A 26,297-nucleotide genomic window follows, 5' to 3' on the forward strand; every position below is an offset into this window, starting at 1 on the left:
GATTATTTTATCTTATTGGAATGTTGGATATTATAGTCTGCTTCATTAATCATCAAGCATGCTATGGATTTTCCATTTTTATAGGGTCGGTATCTCAGTTAAGGTAATACTGGTAATTGTTGTATTCCATTTGAAGATGAAAAATATAGGCCAAAATCATAGACCTTGCATAGAAGCTGGATAATGAAGACAGCTCTGGAAGAACACATAGATACACACACACAGACACACATATGTATAAAGTGTACCCACATATATTTTTTAAAGTTTATTTTTTACAGTTTTAAAGTTTTTAAAGCAAAAGCCAGCCCGTCCCCTCTCCCAGAGTGGGTGGCCCTGCCCCTCTCTCCGAGTGGGTGGGGACAGTGGTTGCATGGGCAACTTTAGCATTGTGATGCCACAGGTCCCTCTGGACACACTGCTGCTTGACCATGCCTCCTTTCCCTCTCATCTTTCTCACTGACCAATGGGCTTGGAACATTAAGGCCACGCCCCTATTCTGCATTCTCCTGGGGCCCTGTTTACACCTCTCTGGCTCAGTCGCATAGCTGCCAGATAGGTAACTGGAGGCATTCAGCAGTGCTCACTGGGATTTTGCTGATGTGGCCCCAACCCCGCCTCCCTCCGCACCCTGCGATGTCAGAAAAAACACGACAGGACAAATTGGCTGCAGCCAAGAAAAAGGTAAAGCGCACCAGGTCATGGCCCCCGACCCAACCACAGATCCCCTCCGACAACAAGACCGTTGCCAGAGTCCATACCACTCCTGAGGCACACCAGACTGTGCCCCCCAACCCCTGCGCCTCTGGGCTCCCCCAACCAAAGTGTTGTCAGTCAGCCCCACACCTTCAGCAAGCAGCCCAGTCCCTGCCCTTGCCAATCACCCCAGCATGTCTTTGGGTGGGTGACTCCTGGGGCTTCCCGCTCCATACTCAGCCCTAACCTCCTGCCACCCCAAGCCCGACCTCCCTGGGCTCTTTGGGCTTGTGTCTCCCAAGACCTGGGTCCCCCAGCCCAAGGCCCCACTCTTCACCAGTCGTCCCTGGGTGATTTTGGGCTGGTGACTTCTGGGGCTCCCTACTGCAGACTCTGCCCTCCCCTCCTGCTGCCCCAAGCTTGACGTCCCTGGGCTTCTTGGGCTGGTGTCTCCAAGGACCTGGGTCCCAACCCTGTGTTTTCCTCCCCCATCCTGGAGTAGCAACTCGGGCATCACACTGATGTGGTCCCCTCCCCTGGGAGGAGTGGAATCTAGTGATGTCACAGTCCCCCTAGGAACTGTCATTACTGCTGCAAGACTGGCCTTTGATCTTATGCCCCAGTCCCTAAGTGTTCTCACCCCATTTCTGGTTCCTCTGGTCGCAGCACAGATTTCCAGCTGGAAGGAGAATGGGGATTATGGGACCTAGGAGCAGTAGGTTTCAGGCTGCCTTACTCCCTTAACGTAGACATTGACAGTGGGAAAAGCCTACACTTCCCCCATGAACTCAAAATGTTGACAGTATCTCAGGGCGGCAATGGGAGAACGGGTTTGGTTTGGTTTTCTCCCAGGCTTCTACTTTCCAGAGAGACTTTAACATTTTTTTCTGAGTTCTCCACAGTTCTGGGACCAAACTGCCCTTCAGTCAGTGGTCTCTGAAGTGAGATTTGCTCATCTTCTGTAGAACAGATCTTGGGAAACTGAACTTGACAGCTTGAATCTTCCTCATATCATCTCAACTTGGGGTACTTTGAGTGCCACAGGATAAATGTGGGAGATCTTTCTGAAGCATCCGTTTCCCTCAATTCTCTTAAGAGAGAAAAATCATTAATGTACTTAGAGATGACAGTCACATAGGTGTCTAAGAGAGTATACCAGACTTCTCTCTGAAATGAGACTTGGATTATCCTCTTTCTGATAAATTCCTGGGTTTAACAAAGAAGCTGCCTTCTGCCATGAGGACACATTGATATAAAAGTTTGAGAGGTACTGGTGCACTTCTTTAACTACCAGACATGTGAGGATGTATGACTCTAAACCACACAGAGTGCGGTTCCTGCCTACTTAATGTTTACTTTTCTACCTCTGCCTCTGGTTTTGGTCCCTGGCAGATGCTGATTCATGGCAAAACCCCAGAGCTTGGAGTCAGAAGACAAATGAGTTTAAGTTCCATTATTGTCCCCTCCCCTTTTTTGAAGCCATAATATCCATTCCTCTCAGTCACTAAGTGATTGTGACAACACCTTATACAGTTGTAGGTGGCATTAAATCAGATGGTGTATAAGAGTATTTTGCAAAAACTGTAAAGGAGGATGTGCCTGTAGGGGCTGGTGGTTCTCATGAGTATTACTGCTCTTCTTTCCCACAGCTGAAAGAGTATCAGCAGAGTAAAAGCCCTGGTGTTCCGGCAGGAGCGAAGACAAAGAAGAAAAAAACTGGAAGTAGCCCTGAGACAACCACTTCTGGTGGTTGCCACTCACCTGAGGATGTGAGTCTTGGCTGACCAGGCTCCTGGGGACAGGAGTCCCAAGGGGCAGTAAAGGATAATTGTTGAGATTGCTGGGTACTGGTAGAGAATTGTGGGTTTGAATCCTGCCTCTCCGTCTGCTAGGCATCTGACTTATGGCAAATTGCTTGAGCTCTTTGAGCCTGTCTTTTCACATCTGTAAAATAGGGGTAGTAGTGTTTGACTTCCATTTGTGAAGTTTAAATGAGATTCCTTATTATTGTTTTTATGTTAATCCTTAGTACATGGCCTGCTGTAAACAGCCAGTATACTCAGGAAATGGTCATTGCTGTTTGATTTTCCTCATCCCCAGTCTCAAGGGGAAGCTGGGCCAATGAGTACAGCCACTTGCCATCAGGCTGTCCCTTTAGGGTCACAGAAGGGGGCCCAGTGTGTGGTGAGGACAGCCCGAGGCACTAGAAATAATAGAAGATCTAACTTGCCACCAACTTGCTTGGTGACGACAGAAAAATCACTTCTTCCTGTGGGCCTCAGTTTCCTCCTCTGTAAGATGATATTGGAGATCAGTGTCTTTCAAACTTGTTTTTTAGCTACAGCCCCCTTAGTTCAAGTGAACCCTTACTCAGAAGTCTGTTTTTTTTTAATGGATGTGGAGGTCTGGAGCTCTACCAGATTCATCGCCCATGTCCTGGGCCTGAGGGAGGGGGTCCAGTGAACGTGTTAAGAGCTGCATTGATCAGGTGACTCCACTCTGTGACTGCATTGCTCAGGGGACTTTTCCATCTATTTGTTCCTGCCCCTTGCAAGGCAGCAGGTGGCCATTTGGAAAAATGGCACAGGCCATGGTTTTAATCTCCTCTGCTCTTCAGCAGAGGAACCCACATCTTCCTCCTACCCTGACTTTCTTGTTTCTCTCTAAGCCACTTCTGTCTTTCTCCACTTGCCCTTGTTTTTCCCTTGTCACCTCCTGTAGATTCAGGACATTCTGAATGTGCTAGTGTCCAACCTTAACCATTACAATGGGGGTAGCGCTCCCCTATTGAACAAGTGGAAGATGAGGCAGTGCCAGGACCCCTCTCTGGCTTGCTGTCTCCAGCTGTGCATGCCCCTGAGGCTTCTCTGGTTTGGGGGACACTTTACCTCTGGCTTATTTTATGTTGCTGCCATTAACCTTCAGCCTGTTTATGGGAATAACGTACAGAGCAGGTATGTGGGATTTGGGGCTGTTTTTCTTTGTTTTTTTTTTTTTTTTGAGACAGTGTCTCACTCTGTTACCCAGACTGGAGTACAGTGGTGTGATCTCAGCTCACTACAACCTCTGCCTCCCGGGTTCAATGATTCTCTTGCCTTAGCCTTCTGAGTAGCTGGGATTACAGGCAACTACCACCACACCTGGCTAATCTTTGTATTTTTAATAGAGGCGGAGCTTCACCATGTTGGCCAGGCTGGTCTTGAACTCCTGACCTCAAACGATCCACCCGCCTCAGCTTCCCAAAGTGCTGGGATTACATTTGTGAGCCACCGTGCTCGGCCCCTTGCTGTTTTTTACTTTCTTGATATCCATAACTGTTTCCCATGTCAGTTTCTGTTTTTCTTTTGAATTTGTCATTATTACTCCTGCATCATCTGTTACCCTGAAGGATCTGGAGGTAAGAGGCCCTGGGCCGAGGTGCGGTGACCCTGCAGGCCAGCCCTCCAACCTCCTCTCACAGCAGAGGCTGGGTGCCCCTCTACCAGCTGAGACAACCCCCACACACCCCAGCCCTAATGATTGTTCTCTCCACCTCTCCCTGCAGTCCTCCTCCAACTCATCCTCTCTATATGCGCCTCAGAGCCGGTACCAAGAACTAGCAGTAGCCCTGGACTCAAACTCTGCGACAATCAATCACCTTAATGAAAATATAGAATCATTGGTAAGAGTCCAGTGGGGTCCCCTGATTCCATGCTGCCAATCCTAGTCTTTAGTTTACCCATGGGGCCCTGAAGAAAGGGGCTGGGGGCCCCTGGTAACAAGGGCAAATGGGAAGCTGGAGCACCCAGGCCTCACCTGGAGGGACTCCAGAGCAAGTAGCATGTAGCATGGCTCTTCTGTCGCTGCCCTCTTTGCCGACTCTCTGTTCTCCAGACACCTCTGCTCCAGTCCTTGCCACACACACCCTAGGGTTGTCACCTCTCAGGGAAGCACTAGCCTGACTGGTTGTCAGGGGCCCTGTATTTCTGCCCTGACTCAGTCCTGAATTTGCTCTTTGAGTCTGGACAAGTCACCTCTCCTCCTTGGGCTCATGTTTTTGGAGGAGGTAGAGCATCAAAGGCCTCTGTTAGCTCTGAGAGTCTGAGATTTAAAGGCCCCTAGAATGGAAACCTCATGGCCAAGGGCTCCTGTCTGTCCTTTTCCATCCTATATTTGCCATGGAGAACTGTACCTGGCCTGTATGTGCTCAGTAAGTGTTGGTTGAATGAACGCACCTTTCTAAATAACAAGCTGGCAGAAGGGTGGGCTTTTCTCAGACTCCGTCTCTGGAGATTTATGTTACTGTCCCTTCGAGAGAATCCAGATTTAGACTTTGAGTTCTGCAGCTGTGGGCAAAAACCAACAGAGACCCAAATCATCTGTCCTTGAGAGCTTGAGGAGAGTTGACCAGTTCCTGTTGCCATTGGGTCTGAGAACGTTGCCTTTAAAATCCATTCCTGGCCCCTGCCTACCGCTTCCTGGTCTGGGGAATAGAGTTGAGGGGGCCACCCTCAGTCACCTGAATTTGACTTTCCCCACAGAAACAACAGAAGAAACAAGTGGAACATCAGCTGGAAGAAGTAACATGATTTCTTTGTTTGCTCACAACATGGCTGCTGGGTTTGAGGGGCACTCAGATGTAGAGGCTCCAGTCTCATCTCACCCACTCCCAGCCTGGGGAAGAAGGCTCACCCCTCAGATTCCATCCCATCCCCATAGGGTCCCTGATAACTTAGTCCCATGAGTGGACCTGTCCTGGGGCATTGATGGCATTCTGGGGGCATGTCTCTTGCTGTGCCGTCTCTGCTTCCCATGGTAAGAGCTCTGTCTTCCTCTTCCTATAGGAGAAGAAAGCAAACAATGAAATACACAAAGCGCAAACGGAGCAGTTAGAGGTGAGTGGAGGGTGGGGAGTTTTCTCCTGTCCTTCGGAGAATGTTTCTTTCCTTCTCTTTCAGCACTTTCTTGACTTTTCTCCCAAATGTTCAATTCCAGACAATCAACATCCTCATGTTGGAAAAGGCAGACTTGAAGACCACCCTTTACCATACTAAACGTGCCGCCAGACACTTTGAAGGTAGGAATCTGGGCACCCGGTCATCCTTCAACCTGGCACTTTGACAGGTCTTTAGGAGGAGTCCTTTGGGCCCCATCTCAACTTCTGTCATTACAGAAGAGTCCAAGGATCTGGCCAGCCGCCTGCAATACTCCTTGCAGCGTACTCAAGAATTGGAGTGGGCTCTCTCTGCTGTGTCTACACAGCAGCAGGAAGAGGACAGGATGAGTTCAACCAGCTGTCCCGTCCCCTGGCAGCCTGGCTTGCCAGATGGAGGAGTGAGCCTAAAGCTCCCTTCTGCAGGATGCAGTGTCCTGCCCAGAAGGCAGCAGGATCATTTCAAGCTGCTTTTGTGTTTGGTTGTTAGAGGCAGCCTGGGGCTGAGTCAGCTGCTGTGGGTGTGTTGGGGGCACTGTGGGCAGTGAGCACTGGACACAGAGCTCAGAGACCAAGTGCCTGCCCTGCCCTTACCTGGCTGTGGCCTTGGCCAAGTCTTAGGTGGGGTATTGGATACTTGTACTGTGAAGTTACGGAAGAGTACCTTTAGTATGTTACCATTTCTATAGAGAGAGGAAAGTGTTCGTGTATGTGTGTGTGTGTGTACATACTATGATAATGTACATAAAACATGTCTGTAAGTGTTTATAAAAAACTCAGGAGAGAGTAACAAGGCGCCTGGGACGACACTTCCCTTCTGTACCTTCTGAGTTTTGGACTATGTGAATGTATCATCCTTTCAAAAAGCAAACAAAAGATTAATTTCCCCTTTCCTATCTGTGCCCCCACCCCCAGCAAGAAAAATGGGCTTAGAGAATCGGACAGACCTGGGTGTTCAAATCCCAGCTCTGTCTAAGTGATCTTAGGCAAGAACTTAACTTCGAATACTCCATGCTTTTCATCTACACAATAGATGTTTTCCTAGTAACTGTCTCATATGGTGGTAGTGAGGTTTAAATGGGATTGTTAGCATGGTACCTGGTGAACTCCGTAAAGTTTCTAACAGTGGTAGTAACAACAGTAACAACAATGGCAATATTATCTGATCTCTCTGGGTCTCTGTTAGCCAGCTGTAAATTCGATCTTTCTCTGTCCCTTCCAACTTTACTGAGTTCTTTTAAAAACCAGGCCATGGACTTGGAAATGCCTTGATCTTTACAGTCCTCGAGCTGCAGTGAAGCAGTCCTCCAGCAGCAGTTGCAGCAGTCCACAAAGGAGCGGGCACTGCTGACGCAGGTGAGGCTTTGCAGAGGAGGGATGTGGAAGGATGATGATCCCCACTGGCCAGGAGCAGGTAAGGACCAGTGACAGCCCTTCCTAACTTCTGTGCCCATCCTTGCAGGTGACAGAGTCACTTAAATAAGTCCAGCTAGAGAGAGATGAATATGCTCAACATATAACAGGAGAGAGGGCCCGGTGGCAGGAGAGGATGTGGAAAATGTCGGTGGAGGTGAGACCTGACCCTTCAGCCCCCACCTTAGATAGGTCACTGGATCTTTCTGGGCATCTGTAAAATGGGACTAGTACAGCCAGACGTGGTCATGGGTCTGGGCTTTGTGGAGGTGGGGGCAGAGAGGGAGATGGTAGCTTGTCCAGCCACCAGCCCCTCTCTCCAGGGCCCTTCCCCTCTGTGCTTTGGGCAGGCTTGCACATTGAAGGAGGAGAAGCGTGACATACATCGGATACAGGAGCTGGAGAGGAGCTTGTCCGAACTCAAACCCCAGATGGGTAAAATGGGGCTGGTGTGACGTGGGAGCAGGACCAGCATCAGAGGACTGTGGGAGTGGCTTAGAATGCCCCAGGGAGGTGGGTGGATGGAAGGGCTTTGAGGCAGAGGGAAAGAGGTCTGTGCCAGGAGACTGCAAGTTTTGTCATCTCCATGAGCCTCAGGGTCCCCATCAGCAAAGAGGGAGGAGTGCCCATTGTCAGCCACCCACAGTGCTCTCTATCTGAAAGTGGCTTAGAAATTGGCTACCATCAGGTGCAAGGAATCATTAGCAGTGAGGCCAAGTTTGGGAAGCCTGAGAGGAGCTGTGCATCAAGAGGAGGGTTTTTTCTTTTTGGGTAGGGGGGCGGTGGTTGGGGAATCCAGAGGCCCTTATTGTCTGTTTCCTTTCTCAGCTGAGCCCCTGTCCCCAGCACCCCCAGCAGGGACTTCTGAGGTGAAGCAGCTACAAGATGAGGCCAGGCACCTGAGGAAGGAGGTGGAAAGTTTGGAGGGAAAGCTGCAATCCCAGGTGGAAAACAATCAGGCCTTGAGTCTCCTGAGCAAGGAACAAAAGGAGAGCTTTCGGGATCAGGAGGAGAGGCTCTGAGAGCAGGAGGAGAGGAGGGTGCGGGAGCAGGAGAGGGTGCGGGAGCAGGAGAGGGTGCGGGAGCAGGAGAGGGTGCGGGAGCAGGAGAGGGTGCGGGAGCAGGAGAGGGTGCGGGAGCAGGAGAGGGTGCGGGAGCAGGAGAGGGTGCGGGAGCAGGAGGAGCAGAAGCTGCAGGAGCAGGAGAGACTGTGTGCGCAAAAGGAGAGGCTTCAGAAGCAGCAGGAGAGGCTGCGGGAGCAGGGTGAGAGGCTGCGGGAGCAGGGTGAGAGGCTGCGGGAGCAGGGTGAGAGGCTGCGGGAGCAGGGTGAGAGGCTGCGGGAGCAGGGTGAGAGGCTGCGAAAGCAGGAGGAGAGGCTACGAAAGGAGGAGGAGAGGCTGCGAAAGGAGGAGGAGAGGCTGTGAAAGCAGGAGGAGAGGCTGTGGGATCAGGAGGAGAGGCTACGAAAGCAGGAGGAGAGGCTGTGGGATCAGGAGGAGAGGCTACGAAAGCAGGAGGAGAGGCTCGCGCTCTCCCAGAACCACACGCTCGACAAGCAGCTGGCCGAGCCACATTGCAGCTTCGAGGATCTGGTGTGTTGCCCTACCTGTGGAGCCTGCCCTCATCCCTAACCCTCCAGGCCTTTGTTTCCCCACCTGTAAAATGGGGCAGTGTAGCCCTTACATGACATGGTACTTCTAAAGGCACCTGTGAGCCAGAGCTCATCAGGCCCTGCTCTGATGGCTGTTGGGGAGAGGGGATGATTTTTCTAACCTGCCTCCACCCTTCCCGGTGACATGAGAGGCAGACACCAAGTTCTGGGGTCTCCACCTGTAGTGGGTGGCCAATGATTGCTTCTCTCTGTCCAGAACAATGAGAACAAGAGCGCACTGCAGTTGGAGCAGCAAGTAAAGGAACTGCAGGAGAAGCTGGGTGAGGTGAAGGAGATGGTAACCTCTGCCCCATCCAAGAAGGGCTGGGAGGTGGGCACCAGCCTCTGGGGAGGGGAGGTGCCAGGCCAAAGGCAGCTCCAACTGGGGGGTAGGTGACCCCAGCACCCTCCAGGGCAGCCCTATGACTGTTTCTTGCTTCCTGCCCTCTGACTTTTAGAGGTAGGTAGCCCTGGGTTCCTCCCAGCTCTGGACATCATCATCCCAGCTAGAGGCATGGATTCCCCCAATCACAGAGGAAGAGACAGTGGTATGAGAGGCTCCTTATGCCAGGCAAGGTGGCTCATGCGTGTAATCCCAGAACTTTGGGAGGTCAGGAGTTTGAGACCAGCCTGGCCAACAGGGCAAAACCTCATCTCTACTAAAATTACAACAACAACAAAAAATTAGCCAGGCATGATGGCACATGCCTGTAATCCCAGCTACTTGGGAGGCTGAGGCATGAGAATCTCTTGAGCCCGGGAGATGGAGGTTGCAGTGAGCTGGCATTGCACCACTGCACTTCAGCCTGGGCCATGCATGGCACTCTGTCTCAAAACAAAACAAAAAAGCCTCCTTGGATTCAAACTGGATTCCAGCCTCCATTCCACTGGTCACCATTCAACTACTTTTCATCTCTAAGTCTCTGTTTCTTTAACTTCAAAAGGAAGTTAGCATTTTCCTTACGGAGGTGCTGAGGATTAAATGAGAGAATACATGGAAACATTAGGCATGTAGCACACTTAGCAGATGGTGGTCGGCTCCCTCTGCTTTTCCACCAGTCTGTGGCCTACAGTTTAAATGGTGGGAAGAAGGAGATGAGATTTGAGGCTGGGGGAAGAGGCATGGGGTTCTTGGCAAGGGAGGCAGTCTCTTAGGCCTGGAGCAAGGGGCCAGGGGCCTGGGCAGGTGACAGAGCCCCACAGTTCCCTTGCTACCCTATTAATGGGCCCAGAATCTGGAAGCCAGCCACCACGTGCCCTCATGCCCAAGGTCTTCCTGCAGGTGGAGCTGAAGAGCCAAGAGTCTCAGAGTCTGCAGCAGAAGTGAGACTAGTACCTGCAGCAGTACCTGGCCAGCTATCAGCAGCTGACCTCTGAGAAGGAGGTGCTGCACAGGCAGTTACTGCTGCAGACCCAGCTCATGGACCGGCTGCAGCAGTAGGAAGCTCGGGGCAAAGCGGGGGCTGAGATGGCCTACCAAAATTTGCAGGAGACCCAGGGGAGGGAGTTGCAGAGGACGGAGCCCTGAGGGGGATGACCTGGCAACCTCCGTGCCTTCTCAGTCTGTTTTCTGTCCCCTTAGGAGTGCCTAGAAGCTGCCAGCCAGCAGAACCAACAGCTAGAGACCCAGCTGAGCGTCATGGCTCTCCCTGGAGAAGGTACAGGAGGCCACTCAGAGGAAGAGGAGAAAGCCCCAGGAGGAAGGGACTGTTAGCAGTATAGGATTGAGGAGTTGGAAGAGACCTTTAGAATAGCTGGTCGTTATGCCAATCAGGTGTTTGCACTAAGTTCGTCATCAATATGGTAACCTTCTGGGAGCAGGGGGCCACTAGGTTGCCTAAGGACGAGTGAACTGGCCCAGATCAGAAAGGGAGCAGGTCAGAACTCCTGCACCAACCGGTAGTGGGACTGTGCCTGGGCAATATAGCAAGATCTTGGTTCTTAAAAGGGAAAATTAAGAACAGCAGCTTATTCCCCTCTGGGGAGAGGCTGGCTCAGGGTTACGCAGTGAGGGTGGGGACAGACGTGGGCCCACAGTACTTCCCTTGTTGGGTTGTCTGAGGATCGCTCTGGCCACCTCACCACAGGAGATGGAGGAGGACATCTGGACAGTGAGGAGGAGGAGGTGCCTTCGCCCATGCCAAGTATCCCACAGGACCTGGAGAACCGGGAGGCCATGGTGAGCCTGACTTTCCCTGCCTCCCCTTTGCCACCTTCCTCTGTGGTCCCTCCCAGACTCCCTTATGCTCTTGGTTTCCCTGCCTTCTGATTTCTCTGGACCCTCACCCTTTCTGGGAGTCAGTGGTCAGACACCATTTCACCTGTGACCAACAGGCACACTCTCTGAGGCCCCAAGGGAAGGGGCTGCACTTCACCTCCCTGCCCCATTTGTTGTGTGTATGCCCCTGTAAGAATACTCACCTCTTGCCTTCAAGTGGCATTCTTCAACTCCACTGGAGCCAGTGCCCAGGAGGAGCAGGCACGGCCATGTGGGCAGCGGAAGGTGCAAAGGCTGTGCTGCCCACACATGGTTTACCTGGTGGCCTCGGCTTGGAAGGAGCCAGAGGCAGAGGCCCCAGCCCCAAGGACTGGGGGTGAGTTTGTGTGTGGGGAGAGCTACTGGGCCCTGAGGGAGGCCATGGAGAAGGTGAAGGTGAGTGAGTCCTGGCATGGGCCAAAAAATGTGGGGGCGGGACAGGACAGGTCACTCTCGAGATGTGACCCCATTATTTTGGCTCCAGAGCAGCTTTATGGACCTCCCGAAGGAGAAGGCGGACGGGAAGGAGCAGGTGGAAAAACTAGAGCTTGGATTCATCCAGCTCTCTGAAGCAACAGACAGCATGAGTGAGCTGGAGACCAGGGCATGGCAAGGGGAGCTGCAGGGCCACTGGAGGGCCCCAGCCTCTGACCCCTGTCCTCTTGCAGGAGAGTACGTCACAGTATATGAGAGCCAAGGGGCAGTGCCAAACACGTGGCACCAGGATATGGAGGATGTCATTAGGCTGGCCCAGAACGAGGAGGAGATGAAAGTAGGGAGTGCAACACCTCTACGGGGGTGGGGTTGGGTGTGGGTGGTGCTGGTGCCACCTCCAGCTCCAGTGTGGCAGCTGAGCGCCCCTCCATTCAGGTGAATATGCTGGAACTGCCGAAGCTGGTGTTGCCGCTTGTGGGCGACCACGAGGGGCATGGCAAATTCTTCGCCACTCCCCAGAACCCTGCTGATGAGCCCGCTCCAGGGGCTCCAGCCCCCGAGGAACTTGGGGCTGCTGGCAAGCAGGGTGGTGAGTAGAGCCCTCAGGTGGGGTGGGCAGGCAGGAGCAGGGGAGGCTGGCCCTGCACTGAGATCCCTGCCTCCCTCTCTCTGAAGATTTTTCTGAGGTGAGCCTGGACAACAGCGTGGAGCCCACACCAGGAGAGGCCAGGAAGGGTTCTCCCCATGACAACCCCACTGCCGAGCAGATCGTGCACCTGCTTCCTGTAATGCAGGACACCCAGGAGCACCCAGCCTTGGCCACCAAACCCTGCATGCCATTCTTTTACCGGGCATCCGAGAACAGGGAGATAAACATCATCATCATCTAAGAGCTGGTCAAGAAATTGAAAAACAACAACAACAAAAAGTTATGGCGTTAATCTCGTACACAATTCATTTACTTCATCTGAATGTTAGAGCCACTCATGTTCATTTGTGTTTCTAATTTACAGTTTAAATTTATTTGTAGAAAATTAGGGAGAGTGGATCTTTCCCTGATGTTCACTCTCGCATCCTTTAGCATTTTTGTTTTTTAATTTGATAATTGTAAGTCGTTAGCTCGCATATCGAGTTTGCCTTTACCTGGTAGGAGTTCAAGCACACAAAGACCCACTATTTGCGCAAAATTATTCTTGCTGGTTTGGAATAGGCTGCCATGGTTTTTAAAATGTTTTTGCAGCATGTATGTTCATTACAGAATTCAGATAAAATTTGCTTATGTTCTGATATTATGTTTGCTCGAATCCTAATCACAGCGAGCTCTTCATTAGCTGAATATATGGTTTGCCCTCAAGTGCACACTGTTTATTACTTTGTAATATGCCACTGTGAGTAGTGACGTTTACAGTTGTTTAAAGGCTGAGAACTGGAAACAACCTTTCCTCTATTTTCTGTGTATTGGGGATGGGTGTAATAACATTTGGGGGTGCTTTTTAAATCTCACAGAAGAGGAAAGTGGCCTGCTTTGGCAGGTGCCTGCAGGATACAGTGTGTTTCCTTCGTTCTGGTGCCAAGAATGAGCGCGGTACTATGGTAGTTCCCTTAGGATTTGTATGTGCTCTGGGCTCATGAAGATATTGCATCATGAGCTGTGGCCTTTGTACTCTTTCTCAATGACCTAAAAAGGGATTATTTCTGAGGAAGGAAAGGCTCCCATCATTGACTGTGGATAGGGAAAACCTTTTCTAGCTTAGCGCAAATATATACAATACATTTTAAAATCAGAGTCCATGTTACCTATTTCAATCACATGACTACAGGTCCCATCACACAAAAGGGCACTGGTTGGCATTCTTCTTTATGTAATTAGTAAAGATCATAAGAAATCCTTTCAGAGTTTTAATGTCCCTGGAACAGGCATACAGGCTTTAGTCAAGAATTCTAGTGAAGGAAAGCTGTGTGACACCTGGCATTCCTCTATGTTCATGGAGCTTTTTTGAGACTAGAATATTGATTTTACCATCTAGACCTCTCTGGCTAATACTTTTTCTTCAACCACATAGGTTACTCTCACATAGGAATTTACTTCTTTTCCTTGAATGGAAAACACTTAAAAAATAACAACCATTATTATAAACCAATATATGTGAGAGTACTTAGTTGAAACAAAAAGAAGTTTTAGTAGACAGTATTCTACTACATTTGAAAATCAAGGAGATGTTTATGCAACTTAAAATGTGTACAAACTGCAGTGCAATCTACTGTTTGTGAATGTCAGAGTATTTTGAGGAAAAGTGTCTATACAATTACAGAGTTATATTTCCTCACAAAGTTCTTTATGAAGAGTGAAATATGTTCTTATACCTCTCAGTTTCCGTTAGAGGCATATTTTGTGTCATACTTATGTTCATGTGCCTGTACATGATGAATGAATTATTTCAGTCATACATTGCCTAAATAATAACTTTATGATGCTTGGGAAAGAACAGCTAAAACTTCATGAAGTTCTAATGTCTCTGTTCCAAAATACGTCACATTATTAGAATGTAGGGATACATTATTAGAATGTATGCGCACTCCCTGGGGTGGGCATTTCTAGTTACTAGACCATCTCCATTTTTAGCATTTGGCATCCTCATGATACTTTTATAAATATGACATTAATAGGAGAGCAATAATACAATTTTACTGTTGGAATAACAGATTTGCCTGCATTCACTGAAAGAGTGCAAATACTGGGTGCTTGTAACTTCAACTGACTCTTCCAAATTGTATGAATTTATCAGTTTATTAGATAAGTCCAGTTTCAGAATGATAAAGAAAAACTGTTAAACCAAATAATGTGGTTAATTAACAGTGGTACAATTTCTTGCCCGAGGGTTTAAAATAGACTTGAGGTCCTGTTCTTACCTTCTATTTTGTGAACTTGCCGCTTTTGCATTATTTGAGTTCACTTGAAAGACAGTTACTTTAAGTCCATTTAAAACCCTCGGGCTAGAAATCGTACCACTGTTAATTAGCCACATTATTTGGTCTAACAGTTTTTCTTTATCATTCTGAAACTGGGTTTACCTAATACATTGATAAATTATTTTGAAGGAATTTTTATAGTTCCAGTCACTTCACTTTTACCCTGACACATATAAATGACTAGGAATGACCTTCAGATTGCATTTAGCATCTGTAACCAATCTGACAATAATGTGTTCATCAGGGACCTATGGATTAAATCACATACTGGCATATTTAAGCTGACTATCAGCCTGGAAAATAAATGTACTATATTAACTGAAATACTACTCTTTGTGTAGGTATTTTGTCATATGTTTAAGACAAAGCTAAAAAGAATGGAAATCATATCACAATAACTTAAGTCTTTCTTCAAAGTGCATGCAGTCTTTTGCAATACCTCATTCAGCCAAGTATTTGTTCTCTTCTTCATTCAGTATAAGGCAGCTTTCAGTTTGCTTAGAAGGCAACATTAGAAGGTTAGAGTTCATCAGAAATACATAATTTTAAAATGTGAGTTCAACTGAATAAATTTTAATTTCTGTAGGAAATAAAGAATCAAAATACCTGTTAAAAGATTGCAATATATGATAATTATTTTTAAAGTATCTGGCTAAACCTGATAGATTTTCTGGAAATGAATAAAATCAGTTCTAAAACCAAAGCTGATTTTTAGAAAATGTGAAAATATAAATCAGCCCTATCCATAATAGTTTCTCCAAAACTTTATCTTACAGAGTTACTTTAAAATAATATAACTATTCAAAAATGTAACTGCTATGTTAATGTTTTGAAATAAGTTAAAACATTTTAAAATATGAATACTGTAGTTTAAAACAAAGAAACTGGGGGAAGGAAAAGTAGAGAAATAAAGTCCAAAGCTTTATTTGCCAAGTTTTCTTAGAATGACTTTTACCAATTTATGAATTCTTATTAACAGAATGTATAATGGAAATACTGAAAGACTTTTGTCTAAAGTGGCATTATTGACTGCTATCATGATATACTGTAATGTAATAAATTATGAAATTGTTGCAAAGTGTTGTTTTTGCCTTAAAATTTTGTGTGTCTTGAAAACTATAGCATTAAAGGTATTGAGACTGTGCAAATGCTGAGCACACTTGGCATGAGATCATCGGTTTTTATTTTTACAAAATTGTAACTATGCAAGTGTATTTATTAAAAGAACACAAACTGAAAAGAAGTTATGGGAATTAAAAAAACTGTGCGGTAAAAAGTTATGAGATAAAAAATGCTGTGGAGAAGTTGTGGCAAAAAAAAAGTAGAAAAAAGTTGTATGAAATTTTTTTTTAAAAAGTTATGAAAAACTAGTTATGGAATTTCAAAAAACATCATGGGATAAAAATAAAAATAAATAAAAGCAGGCCCCTATCAGCATAAGCCTGGAGAAGTGGGTCTGGAGTCTTCACCCCCACCATGTACCAACCAACCCTTCCCAGTTACCCCTTTAACATTAGGGTAGCAAGACAAGACCCCTGTCTAATGGAGGGAGACAAACAGACCCTTTCCCACGCTGACCAGGGCTGAGTCCTTACATTTCTGGATGGTGATGTTTGTTATTTAGGAGCCAGAGGCTGGTGGAGCTGGTTTGTTTGGAGGTGGTCTGATGGCCTCTCTACTCTCACCAAAGGAAATTTTCCCTCAGGGGGGGCTCCCATCTTATTCACAGAGGCAGCTGAGGCAGGACAATGGGGCTAACTGTGGACCAGGCAAGGGCACAGGCTGCTGGGGTGGCCCCCCTTCCCCAGTGTACATACAGTATCTGTGTAACATTTTGTATATTCCTGCGGTAGGGCCACCCCCTGTATCATGGAGGTTGGAGCTGGCATATGAGGAGAAGGTTCTAAGCATTTGTGGCTGGGAAACTTATTTATTGCTAGCATAGTACAGAGGAAGGAGGCAGGGATGGGGTTGTGGGTGATGCGACTCCTGTTTTTTTTGCTTTTCATTTTGGAATAAATGGATTTGGCCATACTGCTCGGCCTGGTGTGTTCCCATTTCCCTCACTGGGTCCTGCAGTTTGTCCCACTGAACGAGGAGCCCCAGAGTGTCTGAGCATGTCCAGCTGGGCTCTTGGGGACCTTCCAGGCCTGTTACCTGTATGCTGCCTGGTGACACCTGGTGGATTTCACGGGGACTGCCATGGTGCCTATGGGGCACAGTCCAGCCCTGACAGCCAACAGGCTCAGAAGCCTGATCTAGCGGTAGCCGGGAAGACAGATTCCAGCACCCAAGGCCACTGACTTCCATCCACCCCAGGCATCTTCCTTTCTGTCCCCTTGCCTCCCTCTCCTGTCTGCACCTGGTAGCCTGTTGTGTCTGTCCCTGCAGAGTGCTGGCTACCCCGCAGGCTCCTCCAGGCTGAGTTCATGGCCATGCCTGCTAATGGCCAGAGTCAGCTTCACAGGATAAGAGTCAGCTAAGCTCCAGGGGCTTTCCAGGAAGTGTCCCTTGGAAAGGCTGTGGCCTTTTCACTGCTCCCAACAGCATTCTAGAAATGGCTTGGCCTTTTCCCTCCCCTGAGCTGCACAGAGAACACAGCCAGCACAGGCCACATTCCCTGTCATCCAGAAACAGGTTTGATTCTCAGCTGACGGACAGCAGGACTGGTAGAGACTGTCAGGCCACACGGCTGCCTGCACAGCACCCCCATGCTTGGTGGAGGGTGGGAGGGATGGCGGGGGTTGGCTGTCCACAGGCTGGGCATGACAGGGAGGCTCACTGGAGGTGGCGCACTTTGGAGGGGTGATATCGGGGGATAGCTTTCTCTTCTTTGGCCACAAGACTTCAAAAGGACAGCACGGGGACTGATTCCTAGTGCTAGAAGCAAGGTGATCGGCCACGTGTGTGTGTGTGTATATATATGTATATTACTATTTATAGCTATTTACAGAACAGGGCAGGGGCATACCACAGAGGGGGCACAAGTTTTCAGCAACGGTCACAGCTGGAAGTGTCAGCTCACCACTACAATAGACTAAGTCACAGATGAAGGCTTTGGGAGTGGGGATCCACTGTCAAGTCACAGGACACCCGCACAGGCAGGCTTGGAAAGGGAGGCCTCCGAGAAGAGAGGATCTGTTTAGAGGTCAAAGTGGGGCCTGGGGCTTTTAGGACGGGATGGACTTGCCTGACCCGTTCAGCGGGCAGTTGGAAAGAAAGCAGAGAGAAAACGGATTAAAGAAAAGCCAGAGCTGGTGAGGCAAGCGCAAAGCAGTGGTATGCTGCAGCAGCTGTGGGAGGGCTGGAGAGGGAAGGGCGCAGGTTGCGGGTGTGGCAAGGTTCCTGGAACACAAGGACTGGAAGGGAAAGGGGAGGAAGATAGAGGGAGAAGCTGAAGCTTCTTAGGCGGTGCCTGGGGGCTGTGGCAGCCGTCTCCACCCCACACACGCTGGCCTCTCCCAAGGCACCCAGGCAGTGCACCCATAGTTCAGACCAATGCTCAGCCCTCTTGGGTTTCTCCCTTCTCTGGTCACCCTGTCTTCCAACCCACGGCTCTGGGCCACCTCTTGCTTGGGGAGCCCCACCCAACAGCCACCAGGCTTGTTAGAGAAGGGGTGCTGCTTGGACCAAAATGGCGAAGCTATAAGGGATGGATGACTGGAGTGAGCGCCAGAGGCCCCTCTGTGTGGTCTGAAAGCCCAGGGTCCTCTGAGGGGACACTGGGGAAGGCAGGGAGGGCAGGCAGCCAGATGCCACTGGCCATAGACTTATAAGTCTAAGAGGGGAGCCTCGACTGGTTGGTGGAGGGGCTGCAGGTTGCATAGGTGAGGCTAGGCCCTTCCTGCTGGGAAAAGCAGAAGAGGGAGAGTCCATGGCAGGACAGGCAGGTGAGCTCACTAGGTGGAGCTCAGCTGGGCCAGCAGGCACTGTGGTCTCCTTGGCTGAATAGCACAGGCGACCTCTAGGAGCAACAGACCAGGGTGTGTGAGCCCACTGGCCAGTGGTAATGCTTCAGTGGGGGCCAGGGACCGTGCCTTTGGTCACACGCTAGCAGCTATGATGGTACCTGGGAGAGAGGGAAGGGGGCTGTGTGTCCTTACCTGGCCTGTGGAGTGTGTTGTGGGATGACCGTGTGCATGGGACTCTCACCTAGATCGCCACTGGAGTGCCAACAGATAGAGAAGGTGGGACCCTGACAATCACCCTTGCTCTGCAGTGGATTCGGCTTTCGGCACTCCCAGGGAGCTGGGAGCTGGATACCCTGCCCTGGCAGCTTGACTCAGACTGCACGACAAGTATGGCATGCCCAGGATGATGTTCCTAGGCTCAGTGTGTGGGTCAGAAGCAAGTCAACAGGCCCTGCTCCCCACCCCTTGGAAGGGACTGCCACCCTTCTGACTTAGTTCTGACTAAGGCCTGGGAAGCCATGACTCAGAGCATGGGTCCCCAGAGTCTCTTTGGGCCAGCCGGGCTGCTGCAGACAGATAGGAAGCACGTCTGACGCTCCTCCAACCTCAGGCAGCACAGCGGGGCTGGGACTCATGCTAGCTTGCTGAGCGACTTGCTTTCCTGAGTGAACTCTGGCAGGCTGCCTTCTCTATGCAAAGTCACAGCTGCGGCCTGCTTGGGGCCCTCTCCCTCTTCCACCTGCTTAGGGTGGCCTGGAACTTGGAGGTGGGCAGTCAGAGCCTAGGAATTGACTGTGTCATCAAGGCATGTGCCCTTGGGCCAGTTACTTCCTCTCAGAGCCTTGGGCTCCTCCTCTGAGGATGGGGTGTGTTGGTGTGAAATGAGGTGAGCATGTTGAGTTGGGGAGCAGCAGGACACGCACCAGCAGGCAGCCACCCTGTCCATGCTCCCTCCCTCCCAAGTCCTGGGACAGATGCTCATTGCCAAGGGGTTCAGCCTCTGATATTGTTTCTTGGTCTCAGTCCCTAAGGAGTAATTTATTTTTCTTTTCTTTTCTCTCTTTTTTTTTTTTTTTTTTTTTTTTTTTTTTTTTAGATGCAGTCTCCCTCTGTCGCCCAGGCTGGAGTGCAAAGGTGCAATCTCAGCTTACTGCAACCTCCGCCCCCGGATTCAAGCGATTCTCCTTCCTCAGCCTCCCAAGTAGCTGGGATTACAGGTGCCCACCACCGCACCTGGCTAATTTTTGTATTTTTAGCAGAGATGGGGTTTCGCCCCATTGGCCAGGCTGGTTTGAAACTCCTGACCTCAGGTGATCTGCCTGCTTCAGGCTCCCAAAGCCCTGGGATTACAGGCGTGAGCCACCGCACCCAGCCAGGAGTGATTTTCAGTGGTGTCCACTCCGTCCTCAGCATACACCCAGCCCTGAGTGGCTGTGGCTGCCACATGCAGGCTCCAGGGCCACACTCCTCTTTTGTCCAGGGATGTCATATGCTGGAGAATAGAATGTGAGAGGTGACCCCTGTAGGCTGCAGGGCGACCTCTCTGAACCTTAGTGTCCCCACCTGGAGAAGGGGTGTAACACCTTCCAAGGGGAGGGCTGAGGAGGAAATTGTCAACGGCTAAGTCCAAGGCTCACAGACAGAGGGTAGGGTCAGCTCCAGGGCTCGGCCTGGGCCTGGGAGGACAGTGTCTGCCCCTTCCCGAGCCTCCCGCCCCTGGCCAGGACAGGATCCTTTTGAAAGCACCTTCATGCCCCTCTGTTCCCTGCTGTGGGCACCACTGTCTGGCTCCATGGGACTAGATTTTATGGGAGGGGAAGGGGCTGTGGGTAGGCAGGTGCCTGGTGTTGAACCGTTAATCAGCATGGTAGGAACCTGTTGCTGGGGCTGGTGGTGGGAAAGGGGCCAACCTGAGGCAGTGGCAATTAGCCCGGCCCTATCTCTGGGCACAGAGATGAAGGGACATGTGGGGACACAGTAGGGCACAGCTGGCCAGCCTGCTTTTCCCCTCTCTGCCCGCTTTTTGCAGAAGATTCAACAGATAGAATAGACAGGGCCAAGGAGGTGCCCATGGGGGCCCCAGTCCCCAGTACTCCAGGGGGCAGTCCCTGCAAGTGACGAGGTGGGCCCAATCCCTGTGTAACAGGTCTCTGAGGACCATAGAGTGGAGCCCCAGGGGAGGCTGGGAGCCTGAGCTGGAGGCAGGTAGCAAGAAAGGGCCAAGCTGTGCCCCTGCCCAGAAGACCTTCCTGCCCCCAGAACCCCACCCTCTGCAGACAGGCCTCTTTGGGCAGCAGCCACCCAGCTTCCGAGGACCAGACACCAGCTGTCATGGACTCGATTGCTGCTCTGCCCCCTGCAGATCTGCCCCAGAGGAGCCGGTGAAAAGCCGCGCCTACCGAGGTGCTGCTGCAGTGGAGTTTTGGGCAGAGGGGTTGGGGGAAGAGTTTCTGACTTTTAAGATTTGCCAAATCCAGGATGAAGTCACACTGTGATAGATGTTCAGTTATGTAAAATAATAATAAAGGTTACACAAACTGTTAGAATAAAAAAATACTTTTTTTTTGAGGGGGAGGAGGTTCCCCAGCCTGCCGCTGGGTAGGGAGAGGGTTAGCACCATTAGGGCGCAGGGGGCAAGAGCTTCTCCACAGCCCGTTGTGGGCACTGAGGTCTGTCGGTTGGTCTGTGCATCCTGGCAACGTCAGCGGTGGGTGGTGACCCACTGATGGCCTCAGGAGGGGGCACCATGGCTGGGCAGAGAGCATGAGCAGCAGCACTGGTGTGGATGGTGGGCAGCTGGCAGCCGTCCAGTAGGTGCAGCGTCTCGCAGAACCCGAAAGACGGGGTCCCGCTCACAGTCTGGAGTCAGGGGACAGAGGGGCATCAGAACCAGTGGTTTACAGTACCCAGAACCTGGCTCCCCACCCCAACCTCCTTAAGGAGGCTCCAGCAGCTCCCCACCAAGCAGAGATCCCCGGTTTTTGGAGCGGCTCCCAAAGCAGAGTTGCAGGTCTCCAACTGTTGCTATCTCTCTCCCACCTACTCATGGCCAACCCCATGACACGAGAATGGGCACTGCTGGGCTGAGGTTTCTGGAGGAAAGGTCCTGAGACCCCACCCTGACCCCTTCACATGCCTGTGAAAGGGTCTGCCCAGGGCGATGCCCTGCCACCCTATCTCCATCCTTGCTCATCCCTGGTGTTCCCCAACAGATCCTGGCACAGAACTGTGGTCCTGGGGCCTCCTGCCAGCCTGCAGCGGCCTCTGGCCCCAACTCCCCCCACCACCCCCTGCCCCAGTGCATCTGTCCTGCCAGGCCTCCGTGACTACCTCCAGCCACAGGGACTGTACTCAGCCTTGGGTTCTGGGTTACAGGGTCCCATCTCCCAGACCAGCCTCCCACTTGTCAGATGGGCCACAAAGCCTAGAGAGAGTGTGGGCCTTACAGGCTGTCAGCAGAAACCAGGGACTGAGCCCAGGCCCACTGGGGAGGGAGGCCAGCTCCAGGCTGTGCTCGTCAGGGCTGAGGCTTGGCTGGGCCCTCCTGCCCCAGGTTATCAGAGCTATTCTGGGAAGTGGCTTGTTTCCAGCCTCCTGGCCTTGCTCCTGATGCCACTGCCACTGCTGACAGCCCCCAACTGCTGCCCGGGCCCTGCTTACTCCAGCAGACCTCCCTGGGGAGGAGGAGCAGGAGGGCAACAGACATCCCCCAGGCCCAGCAGAGGGCACGAGGCAGCAGGCAGGCTCCTCCACCAAAGCTCCAGGCAGAGCTCCAAAGCACACATCTGCAGACTTGCATCTTGGTCACCCAGGGTGACTTCAGACAAGCTGCTTCACCTCTCGGGCTTGGCTCCCTCCTCTGTCAACCCCACCTCCACAGCAAACGGATGTGGCCATGCTGTGTCACTGCAGCGACCACACACTCTGGAGTTTCCCGGCTTTCCACATGTCCTGCCAACTGTCCCACAGACCAGCAGGACATCCTGGGAATTCCGGGTCTCAAAGTCCAAGACACCTTCCCAGCCGCCCCTCCACTGTTCACTGGTGGCAGAAAACTCCTCACTTAGGACAGCTTCTAGTTCAGCCACCTAACCAGCCCCCATAGCCCACTCCCTGCAGCCCACTCACACCCACCCCTGGGAGACCTTGCAAGCCCAGAGCCTCCTGGGCCATCCGTCCTTGGTTCTAGGCCCCCAGGGGCCTCAGTTCCTGTTCTCTGCCCCATCTGGTCCTCGCCCCCAGGGATCATAACCACCCCACCACCCTGGCCCTGAAGGTGAGAGACATGGTGCCAGCACCCAGCTTAGGAGACACACAGGAGTGCTCTGAGATGCTGGCTGGGTGCATGCTGAGGGCAGGCAGGACAGGGTGGGTGTGCTGCCTGAGATAATGGAGTTTGAGGCAGGAAGGCCACCCTTGCCAGAGGCAGGGTAGCGAGGCATGGCAGGGGCCACTCTGAGCCCGAATGAGGGCTGCCCAGGAGCCAGCACAGGTAGAGAAGTCTGTATTGGACAAGGGGAGAAGGCAGACCGGGGAGATTGCAGGGGGCCCCGAATGCCAGCTTGAGTGCCCTGGCTGAGGCCTCTGTCCTAGGGGCAGAGAGTAGATAGTCAATAGGACAGGGGCCGCAGCTCCTCACACCACAGCTTCTGGATTCCTTAGATTGTCAGGATCGGTCCCAGGCCCTCTCCCTGACCTTGCAATTGGGGATGACAGTGACTTTGGGGGAGGGGAAAAAGCCGCCTTCCCTGAGTATCACCTGGATGCCCACGTAGTACTGGGCCCTTCATGTCCAGACGTCATTTATGCAAGGATGGGGCTTGGCGGCCCCTTTCTTCAGCACATGAAGGCCCTGAGAGGGAAATGGAGCCCAAAGCCACTCAGCTGGTGAGGGGAGCCTAGGTGAGACTCCAGGGCCACCCTGTTTCCTGCCATCAGCACTGCTGAGAGCGGCTGGGACTCAGGAAGGAAGTGTGTGAGTGTGTGTGTGTGTGTGTGTGTGTGTGTGTGTGGGTGCGTGTATGTGTGGGGGGGTAGGCGGGGGGGGTGGGGTATCCAGAACCACCTCTAGCTCAGGCCCTTCCACCAGGACCCAGCTGGCCAGGAAACCCCCCACCACTTGGATTATCAGGACCCTGGAAGGGAGGCCCTTCCTGAGGTTCCATTGCTCACTCTAGGCAGTCCTCTGGCCGGGGAATGGACAGGCCAGGGCTGGGGACAGGGACTCACCCAGGCCCAGTTTTCACACAGCCTCAGGGACATCCCTGGTCTCACTATGGGAAGACAGAGACCCAGAGGGGAAAGAGCTTACCCAGGTTCACACAGCAAATCAGGGGCCAGGGCCACTCCCTCTACTCCCCCGAGGTCAGACAGCTGCCTGCGGGATGTTGTGTGACTGGGACTCCCCTTGACTGACTCCCAGCACAGCCCAGCCTCCGGCATGGCATCCTGTGGCATCGGGATTTTCAGTGGCCACGTGGCTCCTGAGCCTAGACTACAGATGGAGCCAGCCGGTGCCGTGGATGCAATAGTTTGACGACCCCATTTCCCCATCGCCCTCCCGGCCCCACCTCACTCCAGCAGAGATCCTGGGGTCAGGGGACTCACGGTGAGGCTCGACAGGCTCACAATCCTCGGTGCCACACGGCTGGGAGCTCTCAGGCCAGGCCTCGTGGCCACACTGGTCGCTGTCTTCCTCGGGCAGCCCTGTCTGGGTGTGGACACACTTGATCAGGCACCGCTGGACACCACTGCCACAGGGGGCTGAGCACTGGGGAGAGTGGGGGAGGAATGAGTCTCTCCAGGGCCAGCTCTAGCAGTGGGGACAGTGACACCTCCTCTGGGAAGCCATCCCTAGCCCTGTGCCTGCCAGGCCTGCCCTTGCTCCCAGCCGCCCCCTCAGTGCCTCCTGGAGGACCTGGTCCCACCCCTAGAGCCCACTTGGTGCTGGAACCCCACTCTCACTTGTGGGATCGGCTCCTGCAGAGGGGAGGGGCATGAGAACAGTGGGACAGCCCTCGGGGCTCCTGGGCAGTGAGCCCCTCACACGGGACACACCTGAGAGGCCTGGGCAGGGGCCCCAGGATGGAGCCCTGACGCAGCAGTGGACAGAGACGTGGGCAAGACAACGCTGTGCCTGAGGGACAGAGGACCTGCAGCAGCCCATGGGCAGGAGGGGAGGAGACAGGTTTCACAGCCAGGGCCCAGCCCACCAGGCTTCATTGTTATCAGTCCTAAACGTGCGCTGTCTGTGCCAGTGTTGTGCTGTGCCTGGTCCTGTGCCTCATTACGATCCTTCATTTAATCCTCCCGACCCTTGTCTCCTAAGCTGTTCCAATTTTACAGATGAGAAAACAGTGACCCAGAGTCACTGGGCAGTCTGTTCAGGCAAAGCAACCTGCCCAGAGTCACTCAGCAGCCAGTGGGACAAAGACTCAAATGCTGGCCCAGCTGACTCCAGGACCCAGTTCAGGGCCCAAATCTGAGACGCCTGAACACCTGAGTTCCAAACAGGCCTGGCAGAAGGTGTCTTGCCCATCTGAGGCCCCTCTTCCACCCCCTTCTGCCACTGGCCTTTGCTGGGCTCCCTTATAACTCCAAGCTCGTCATTCCCACCTCAGACTTCACACCTGCTATCCCCTTGATCCTTGTCCTTGGCATCACTGACTCCTCCCTCGGGTCTCAACCCCAGACCCCTCCTTGTAAGGCCTTCCCTGACATCACAGCACAAGTGCCCTTTCCTTGTCTGTTTCTCCCTGGCAGGTGTGAGCACCAGTGGGCGGGGCCTCGTCCAGTCACTGCTGCATGTGCAGGGGCCACAGAGAGCCTGGCTCACAGCACACACTCAAAAGATCCTTCACCCAACCCAGGACCGACCAGGTGCCACCACGCACTTGCTCCCCATCCCTCCACGCAGCCCGGCTCACCCGGCCCCAGGGCCCCACCACCGACTGCGTGCAGGGTTGGGTATTTCAGGGCCCTGTGGTATTGGGTCTCAGTTGCCTCCTTGCAGAGGCCTGGCTCCGGGCAGGTCACCAGACGCTGCTGCTCACCACCGCCACAGGCCTCAGGGCACTGGGTGGGCAGGGAAGGAGTCAGGGACAGCCAGGGTCTGAGGGCATCCCCTCCCCCCAACTGAACCCCCAGGCCTCACCTCCCTCCAGGAAGAGGTGTACCAGCTGAGGCAGGGCTGGGCCCCACAGGGCCTGTGCGCAGGTGGCTTGGCAGGCCCGGGCTGACAATGGAAGGGCCGCAGCAGCTGGAGGTCCCGTGTGTCCACACACTGCACGTCCCGCACTGAGGAACCTCTGCCGCAGCTGTGGGAGCACTGGGGACCGAGAGACGTGTGGGGACACATCCCCAGGTGTAGGCCCACAGGCGTGACCCCATGAGGCATGTGGCAGGAAAGACATCAGGCCCACGCCCCAGCCCTGGGCAAGTCCCTGAAAAGCCCCAGCAAGAGGCCAAGGCTGGCAGGACCCAGGCAAAAGGTGGCATGGCCAGGGGCTGCCAGGGGCTGGGACAGACAGAGAAAGGGAGGAACAAAGGCAAGCTGGTGAAAGACAAGTCCAGATGGGGTCAAAAATACAGAGGAAAGGAGACAGGCCAAGCCAGACACAGATGAGAAGATTCCCAAGAGATTCGGAATCCGGTGTAATCTGGTGCACAGACGTGCAGCCTGGAGCCCTCCCCTGTCCTGCTGCTTTTGGAACACAGGCCGTGCGGAACCAGGGCTCCACGCCATGCCTGGGGAATGCCTGTCCTGGCTCCATCCTCATGCACCTTATTCCAGTTGCCTGAGTGCCAGGTGGCACAGGGCCGCAGGTGGCAGTGACAGGCAGGCTGGGGCTGGCCAGCGGGGGCACAGTCCTCATTCGGGCCAGAGCTACAGCGCACCGACCTCCAGACGGCACCCAGGCCACAGGTGGTGGAGCACTGCGGGTCGCAGACCCGTGAAAGCCAGGCAGATCCCATCCCCGCCAGGCCTCCACAGTCAGGAAACTACCCATCTAGGCTAGTGAGACCTCAGTAAGACAGGGCACTCTTCTGGGC

The 26,297-nt window shown here is 52.5% G+C and overlaps 1 pseudogene across 1 annotated transcript; it reads left to right on the top strand.

Annotated features, from left to right (window-relative positions):
* Window positions 1–340: 340 nt before the first annotated feature.
* Window positions 341–14,718, top strand: LOC126958087 (golgin subfamily A member 6B-like; annotated as a pseudogene). The gene is made up of 18 exons (XR_007727069.1): window positions 341–684; window positions 2,346–2,465; window positions 4,241–4,357; window positions 5,217–5,255; window positions 5,520–5,570; window positions 5,671–5,752; window positions 5,849–5,976; window positions 6,890–6,964; window positions 7,071–7,178; window positions 7,372–7,456; window positions 7,850–8,613; window positions 8,890–8,958; window positions 10,255–10,330; window positions 10,760–10,851; window positions 11,414–11,516; window positions 11,598–11,701; window positions 11,800–11,953; window positions 12,040–14,718. The product of XR_007727069.1 is annotated as a golgin subfamily A member 6B-like (transcript).
* The last annotated feature ends 11,579 nt before the right edge of the window (window positions 14,719–26,297 follow it).

Source organism: Macaca thibetana, chromosome 7 (assembly GCF_024542745.1).
Source record: "Macaca thibetana thibetana isolate TM-01 chromosome 7, ASM2454274v1, whole genome shotgun sequence".
Classification (NCBI taxonomy): Eukaryota; Metazoa; Chordata; class Mammalia; order Primates; family Cercopithecidae; genus Macaca; species Macaca thibetana.